The sequence below is a fragment of the Adiantum capillus-veneris genome, chromosome 30 (genome assembly GCF_014529385.1).
Source record: "Adiantum capillus-veneris isolate H3 chromosome 30, ASM1452938v2, whole genome shotgun sequence".
NCBI lineage: Eukaryota > Viridiplantae > Streptophyta > Polypodiopsida > Polypodiales > Pteridaceae > Adiantum > Adiantum capillus-veneris.
Window position 1 is genome coordinate 44,171,778 of NC_140960.1, and position 8,311 is coordinate 44,180,088.

At 40.2% G+C, this 8,311-nt stretch overlaps 1 pseudogene; it reads right to left on the reverse strand.

The window, feature by feature from the left end:
* Window positions 1-6,785: 6,785 nt before the first annotated feature.
* On the reverse strand, window positions 6,786-8,032 carry LOC147417873 (uncharacterized; annotated as a pseudogene).
* Window positions 8,033-8,311: the final 279 nt, after the last annotated feature.

Sequence of the window (8,311 nt, forward strand, 5' to 3'; positions counted from 1 at the left end):
TTGGACATGACTAGAGAATGTGAGGTAGTTTACAGTGTGAACAAAGAGAGAGAGAGAGAGAGAGAGAGAGAGAGAGAGAGAGACAAAAGACGAAGAATGCCAATAGAAGATTAAATTTTTTGTCCAGGTTATAAGGTTTTTACCCTCATTATGAGTAGTGACGAGGATGTGGGGCTGTCCAACCAAAACACCTATCTCTCAACGAGGATCTTATGTCCTTGTAATCAATGCAAGCATGTTGTGCGATGGACAAGACACATTTCTTTGCAGCACGTTCGTAAATTTGGTGAGTTCGATCCATCTATTATAGATCGAGTTGTTGCCATTTATAACTCATCGAACTCTGACACTGGCCAACAGGCAGCAATCTTGCAACCCAATAGACGTGTTCGCAGGCGCTTTGGTCAAGTAGCATATGTGAGGCCACAAGATGTAGCCTCTGACAGCTCGGGGGATGATCATGCAGACCACATTCCCAACGAGGCAATGTTTGAGCCCAAGATTGATGAAATGATCAATACGATCATGGATTTAGAAAGGCTTATCTATGATGATATAAAAAGAGAAGCCGATATGCCATTGTATAATGGAGCACGTGTGTCTAGATTGAAGACACTCCTGGTTCTTCTCAACATGCAGGCAAAGTTTGGATGGAGTGATACTAGCATGACAACGCTTTTCAGGTGATCTATTACAATTAGTTTACTTTAATAAAAAACTCTAGATGTATAATGATCTGATAGAATTTTACACAATTGTATCGTATTTTTTTCATTGTGTAGATTGCTCAAAGAGCACATACTACCAGCCGATAATGTGATGTCAGATTCCCAAGAGGAAGCAAGAAAGATTTTGCAAAACTTGGGGATGGATTACAATTCAATCCACGCTTGTCCTAACGACTGCATTCTTTTCAGAGAGGAATACATAGGCATGGAGAAGTGTCCGAAATGTTATTCCGAGAGATATCGAGTAGATCTCCACGGAACAAAAATTCCGCAAAAGGTTTTGCGACATTTTCCTCTGCTTCCTCGCATCAAGCATTTCTTCAAATGTAAGTCCATGGCCGCCCTAGCATCATGGCATGAGGAGAATAAAGTTTCGGATGGTGTGCTACGGATTCCTGTAGATTTTGCAGCCTGGAAACATAGGGGATTTAACATTTGCGACTTTTTCATTTCAAGTTTTTTTAACAATTTCATCAAACTTTTAAGTTTTTTTAACCAAACATGTGTCATAGTATAGAGTATCTATTTAATGTAATTTTCAATCATCATAAGACTCCATATATGTGTTGTTGATGGAGAGAGAAAGTATAAATTCTAGAGAGATAGTATCTATGCGCGTTACCATTGGAAGAAGAGATTATAAACCCTAGAGAGAGAGAATGAATTCTCTTCTAAAATCTTTAGAGCGACAAAGTAAAATTCTAGAGCCGTATATCACTATGCACACCAATCCAAAGCTTATATAACATCTGACTAGCCAAATAAACCCTTAACCTTGACTACATTGGTAAGCTATCGAAATTTCGACAGCATAACGGCGTGAAAATGCAAACAAAACAAATCCCCATTCCACAACTCATGCCATCAAAGTCAAATATGTTCGCAGCACATGCCATCAGAGTCAAATAAGTCCACAACATATGCATGCAATAAAGTCAAAAATCATGCCAAATAGAGATAATACCATTTTTCCCAAGCATGAGCTTCTTAAATCAAAGTAAGTTTGCGTATGTAAGTATATTCACTAATCTACCATAGGATAGGATCAAAATTAGAGTACCAAAAAAACATAAATTCCATAAATGTAATAGTCACTCTAAAGGGTAAGTAATTTTCTCCCAAATAGCTTGCAAGTTACTTCTATCTTTTGTTTGAAATTTGAAATCCTATGTTGCATAAACATTTTTTTTCTAAGATAGATGATCACAAGTAGAATAAACTAAAATAAATGCAGAAAAACACTTTAGTATCCTAGAGCAATTATCTAGTTTAGTGAAAGATGCATACCAAACCAACAGTAATTAAATGGGGGGGAAAATCCTCCTTGGTTGTCTGAGAATAAAGGCAATATCCATTGGTGAGAGGGTTGGCTGATGAATAATCATGTGCTCCTTAGGTTCAAATTCGAGCACTTTCGTGTACACATAGTACATATGTTTGCATGCCAAAAATGATTTTTTTGTCTTCTCTCGCTTTTGAAAATCCAAACGCGTGTATGTTGGACTCTCTTTTATATGAGTCTCATAAATGTTTTCAGTGAGCACTCCAAAAACTACATGTTCTTGAGACTTTTTCACTTCTTCCAAAAATAAAGTTTTCATACTATTACATGCTTTCAATTTCTTCATGGCAATTCTCCTTAGGGCCCATTGAGTGCGTGACACATCACTCTCTAACACACTATTTCTTTGAGATGACAAAGGTGTGGTTGTTTAATTCTTTTTGAAATCCAATATCATCATCACTATCACTAATTTGTAGTGGAATGTTAGAAATGCGTGGTCCTTGGATATCAAACCTGATTTTTTTGGGCCAACCGCGATGGTTTTGTTGTCTAGATTCCATGACATATTCTGAGCGATGGGAGCTACTTGTTCCTGTTCTACCCCTCTTTTTGCATTGTATTGTTTCTTTCTCTCCATGCAAAATTGGTTGCACATACATTGGAGTCCCTGCAATAGCCTCGTGTAGTAGATGGGCCACGGACGTCGGTGTTGGAGTGTGTTGAGATTCAACTTGAGAAAGCAAGGTCTCCATTATGGGACCCGTTCCTATATAACACCCAGTAGTATATCCCAAACGCTTTGCACATTGTATATATGAATTTATAATATCTGTTACGCAAGCATCATACAAAGAAATTTTTCTCTTTCCACCTTCACCCGCTAACCAACTGGCATGCACACTTTTTGATAAATTAACATTGGGAATTTGTGCCCGCTCCCATGGACTTAAATCAGCCTATGAAACTTAAACAAACATGAGTTAATATTTATAAATTTTATGTATGAAAAATTTATAGATTTTGCTAAAAATATAAATTGTCATAAAGGTTCTTACATCTGTACCAATTCCTCACTAGTGAGAAATTCGTTGGTCCCACCATTTAAACCATCTGGTCACTCTAGTGATGATCTCTATAGTTAGATGTTGTCCCCACCATTTTTGAATGGATTGCACCTTTTGAGATGCAAGCTCAATGGTCTTACAAGCTCTTCATTCCTCACACTTATCAATGTGTTGATTTGTTAGATTTTGAGATATCCACTTTTTCGCATATTTGTGCAGTCTTTATTCCCAATGAAATAGGCATGATTGTTCATGAATCTTCATAATATTATCTGGCCTGCCATTGAAGACTATTCGAATAGCATTCCAATAATTTCCCCCAGCCTCATCAAACATAAAACCTTCAAAATCAGTTGCACCATGTCAATACCTTTCCATTGTTGAATTAAGGTTCTCCCAAAAAATAACTTCAGTCTTTGCATCCTCCTCTTTAGTTTCACATATAGCAATTATCTGCAGTGATTATATGCTGCAAGGTATTCAACATAAATATTTTTACACGTCATCTCAAATTTAATAATATATGAAAAAAATATGAGAAATTTTAAATACTTAAAGATTACCTTGGATCATAAACTGAGCATGATATTGTTGCCCAACCTATGGGTAAAATCAAAATGCACCCACGCATTTCTTAAGTCACCGAGTCGGGTTCATTTCATCTGATTTACTAGATCAATCCCACAACATGGTCCCTTAGTGGACATTTTAAATAGGAAGCACTCATCATCCTCTTCGCCTTGTCGAGGAAATCTACTCCCATGGAAAAAGGGAAACATGCACTTTTTTGGAAGCAATAAAATGTTATCATATTCATCCCCAATAACAACACCTTGACTCTTCCTCTCCTTTGAAACAATTGAAGAAAACCTACATGATGCATCCCAAGAAAGTTAAATAAAAAATACTTAAAATATTAACAAATTCAAGGAACAAAACTTAGTCTCTCACATCATTTGGTTTGAACAATTGGCTTCATTTCCTCCAAAAAATCATTGAGTTTTCCATCGCATGTAACTTCGCTTCCTCACCAATCAAGGAGTTAAGCACAAGTTGTTGCGCCACCAACATTTGAATTTTTCTCGGACCACACTTTTGAATTTTTAGTACTGCAACTATCAGTTTCCGTACTCTTGAAATGATAGTCCTGGAGATTTCTACTTTAGCATTATGAAAATGTTTACCAACATGTATTGCCTCCATGGCAATGTTTGGACAAATGAATAACATCAGGTTGGTACAAGACCCCGTCCAAAAGGAAGAAGCTCCTTCACAAACTTCGAACCAGTTGCCGATCTTCCAAATAGTAAAGCACCAAAAAAGTTGAACCAAAGAGAGTAGCCCTCACTTGCACCCATAGAAACAACACAACATTTTGTTAGCATTGGCTCTGTATGCAGGTGATGCATGGGCATCCTAGTTTTTATCCATGTCACAAAGGTACAACTTTTTTGTGCAAGTAACCTTATAATTGAAATATAAATTTCAAGAGACTTTGGTAGTCAATTACACCATTATAAACAAACTTTTAACAGTCTGATATACTAGTACTGGTATTGGTACAAATATCAAATTTTTAGTGCCAGTATTGGTACTAGTAGTACTGGTACTGCTATCCTGCTATCCTGGTAAATTGGCACGCTAGCTGTTATCCATTTCACATAGGTACACCTTTTTGTGTAAGTCACTTTATAATTGAAAGCAAAATTTCAAGAGACTTTGATAGCCAATTACATCATTTTAAACAAACTTTCTAATATAGTCTGATACACCGGTATTGGTACTGGTACCTGTCTCAGATTTTCAGTGTCAGTACTGGTACTAGTAGTATTGATACTACTATGATGCAATCTTGGTCAACTGGTATACTAGTAATGGCACTAGTCTCAGACTCTCAGTGCTAGTACTGGTACTCGCAGTACTGGTATTAATACTGCTACACATCTATATTGTTATAATGCTATACTGGTTTATTGGCAAACTGATTTCAACATTGTTTATGTCGAGAATACCAAAAAGGTGTATAAACCAGTAGTCTTATATAGGAGATAGGTAATTCCATAAGTCTTCCAAAGAGCCAGTATACTGGTATTGATACATGTCTGGTATACTGGTACTGGTATTGGTCAGTTCTAGTACTAGTACTATTAGTACCAGTACTGTTAGTACTGGTATTGAAATTGTGATACCTCTTAACTCGTATACCAAGTGGCATACTTAGTATTGATACTAGTCTAAAATTGTCAGTGCTAGTACTAACATTTGCGCACTGGTAGTACTAGTACTGATACTGCTTTATTACTTTTGTGGCAGACAAGTTTAATGGTTTACCGGTTCCCTAAAATATTGTTATTTCATGAATATCTGAACAATGTTAAAACCAAGAATTTTACCCTCGGAGATAGGAAATAGGCAATTCTATAAGGGTCCTGCTGAGAGCCAATATACTAGTATAGACATAGGTTTGGTATATTGGTACTGGTACAAGTACTAGTCTTCTGACTTTTAGTGTTAGTACTAGTACTAAAATTGCTATACTAGCATACTAGTACTGGTACTAGTCAAAAAACTTCTAGTGCTAGTACTGGTGCTGGTAGCACTGGTAAATATTATATTTCTATTTTTCTATACCGCTATACCGGTTATATCAGCCGCCGCTAGTTAACAAAACCAAAAGAATGTAAAAACCAAGAGTTTTATACTTGAAATATAAAATTGTTACGTGTTTAGTTTGTAGAAGAAGGAGTAGAAGAAGAAGAGAAGGTACTCAATGTGTGTGTGTGTGTGTGTGTGTGTGTGTGTGTGTGCGCGCGTTTTATACTCACACAAATGTGTGTGTGTGTGTGTGCGAATTCTTGTGTGTGTGTGTGTGTGTACGTGTGCGCGTGTAGGTCCTCCATAAGAGCTTCCAATGGAGCCCCAATGGAGCATATTAGATTACTATCCCATTCAAGAGCTGATTATAGCGTGGTAATTGCGTGGTAATTGGGTGAAATTTCAGAGGATTGCACATTTACTTACCCTCACCAAGTGCATATATAAGCCTTAGAAATTGAAATGAAAAACAGGCGGGTGAGCCTCTTGGCCTGGAGATTATATTTAATTATTTGGGGGCCTAGGGTTGAAGACTTTAATTAACTTTTGGAAACTTCAAAAGAACCTTCAAAAAACAACTGAAAAGATTAATGTTCGCATGCATGGAAAAGTCTATCGAAAAAATTGGGTGAAGTGAGATCAGTTGGGCCTTCCGGGGCTCCGTGCCTGTGTAATCTTTGGTAATTAGATGCAACTCTAGATTGACGTGTGCAGGTTGTGATAAGATTAGCGCCTTGCAGAAATAGAAGCCTTGGTAGACCATAGTAATAATATTATTATTGCTACAAGCCTGATGATGATATGATGAGCTGAGGTTAGTCGATTACAAGACTTATCACAACACAGTGTTGTGTGCGGGAGTCGCTATCAATTATGGGTACTGCCTGCCATTGCTCTGATAATTAGCGGACGCTCAAAGTGGAGGACTTGCAAGTCTGCACCAGGTGGACACGTGATCATGTGGCCTGATCATGTAAGGGATCCAAGATGATCATGTAAGGGATCCAAGATGTTTGCAAAGAGCACCATGAAAAAGCAGCGCGCACGCTGCTCCCTCGGTGTGCTCTCGAGCTGGAGGACGCATTTATTAAGCGGCACAAATTTGGCCAGCTGTCAAAAGAGCAAGGGAAACATTACAGCGGAGTCATTACAGTACTCTTTCCAGCGGCCAAGGGAAAAAGCAGCGCGCGCGCTGCTCTGGAGTACTGAGTCCGTGATCCGGGTGCGTCCTCCCAAGTTCAACCTGCCAACCCGATTGACTTGCTTGCAGTCGAAGCCAACACCGCCATCATGGAAGCATTTCTTGCTTCACTGGAAGAGCATTACTCAGCAGTCGACAATGGTGATGCAACCCTTGACGGTGATCATGCTGTCCTCCCTGACGCCTCAGAAGACGAAGGCGTTGTTGCTGACAACGACGTTGTGGCGAAAACCATGCGGAGGGCAGCCACCAAAGCACCCGAACCTGCTGACACAACCTCAGTTGCCGGTGTCACTGCTGCAATCCATGCGGCCAACGCCGCTGCCATCCCTGCTGCAGTGGATGATGGTGATGCTACCCCAACAGTTGCCACAGATGGCGGTGTCCACATTTGTGCCCGACACCTCGCAAACAGCCCTTCCTGCCAACTTGGCTGAGCGAGTGGTCCAACCACCCATGGCACGGCATGCAGCTGCACATGCTGCACACTCACCCCGCCCTTGTCATGCGGCTGAAATCAACGCCGAGGTTCTATTCAACCAAACTGAGCCAACTGAAGCCCAGGCCTCCAATGGAGAGCCCTTGCATGCTCACCTGCATGGATCCTACGCTGCCATCAGTGGCACCGATGCCACTGACCACGCTGGTGTAGCCCTCACAGCAGCCAAAAATGCCGCCAATATCCCTGCGGACATAAATAATGAAGCCAAAGCTGCTGCTGCAAACGATGTTGTCAAAGATGCTGCTGCAATTCCCAATTCCCAATATTGATGTTGCTTCCACACTTGCTCTCGAAAATGCTGCCCACCCTAAATTGCAGCAAACCTCCCTCAATTGCAGCTCTTACTCCCTTGACGATGGATGTAATGGTATCTGTCTCCACTCTGGTCTCAACCTTTGCTGCTTTGCCAAAGACGCCCACACAAAACCTGCTCAACACTGAAGACTCGCTTTCGCGGCGAGCCACCTCACAAGCCTCCTGCATCGAGCTCTAAGCTAAGACCAATCCGTCGGGCCACAAATCCATTTGTCAAGTTGGATTTACTTGACGCTTACATGATTGTAACCCTCCCTCTTGAGCATCACTTCTACCCCTTACCTGGGGCAATTCTCTTTCACCCAAAATTCCGATGAACATCGTGTGGCGTGTAACTTCCATATGTACTGTATATAACTTCACCCTTGGTCATCAATAATATAACGCTTCTTGCCTCTCTCCCTGCATATCTCTGCCTCTAGCCTTCTTCTTCTTCTTCTTCTTCTCTCTCTCTCTCTCTCTCTCTCTCTCTCTCTCTCTCTCTCTCTCACACCTTCTCTGTGAGATCTCCTCTTCTCTACAGAGGAGTCATGCACCCACAACTGTAGGCAGCAAATGTCTCCGCCAGTGCTCCAATGCTTGATTATGGCCAGAGAGATACTGTGCGGAGATGAATTTAGA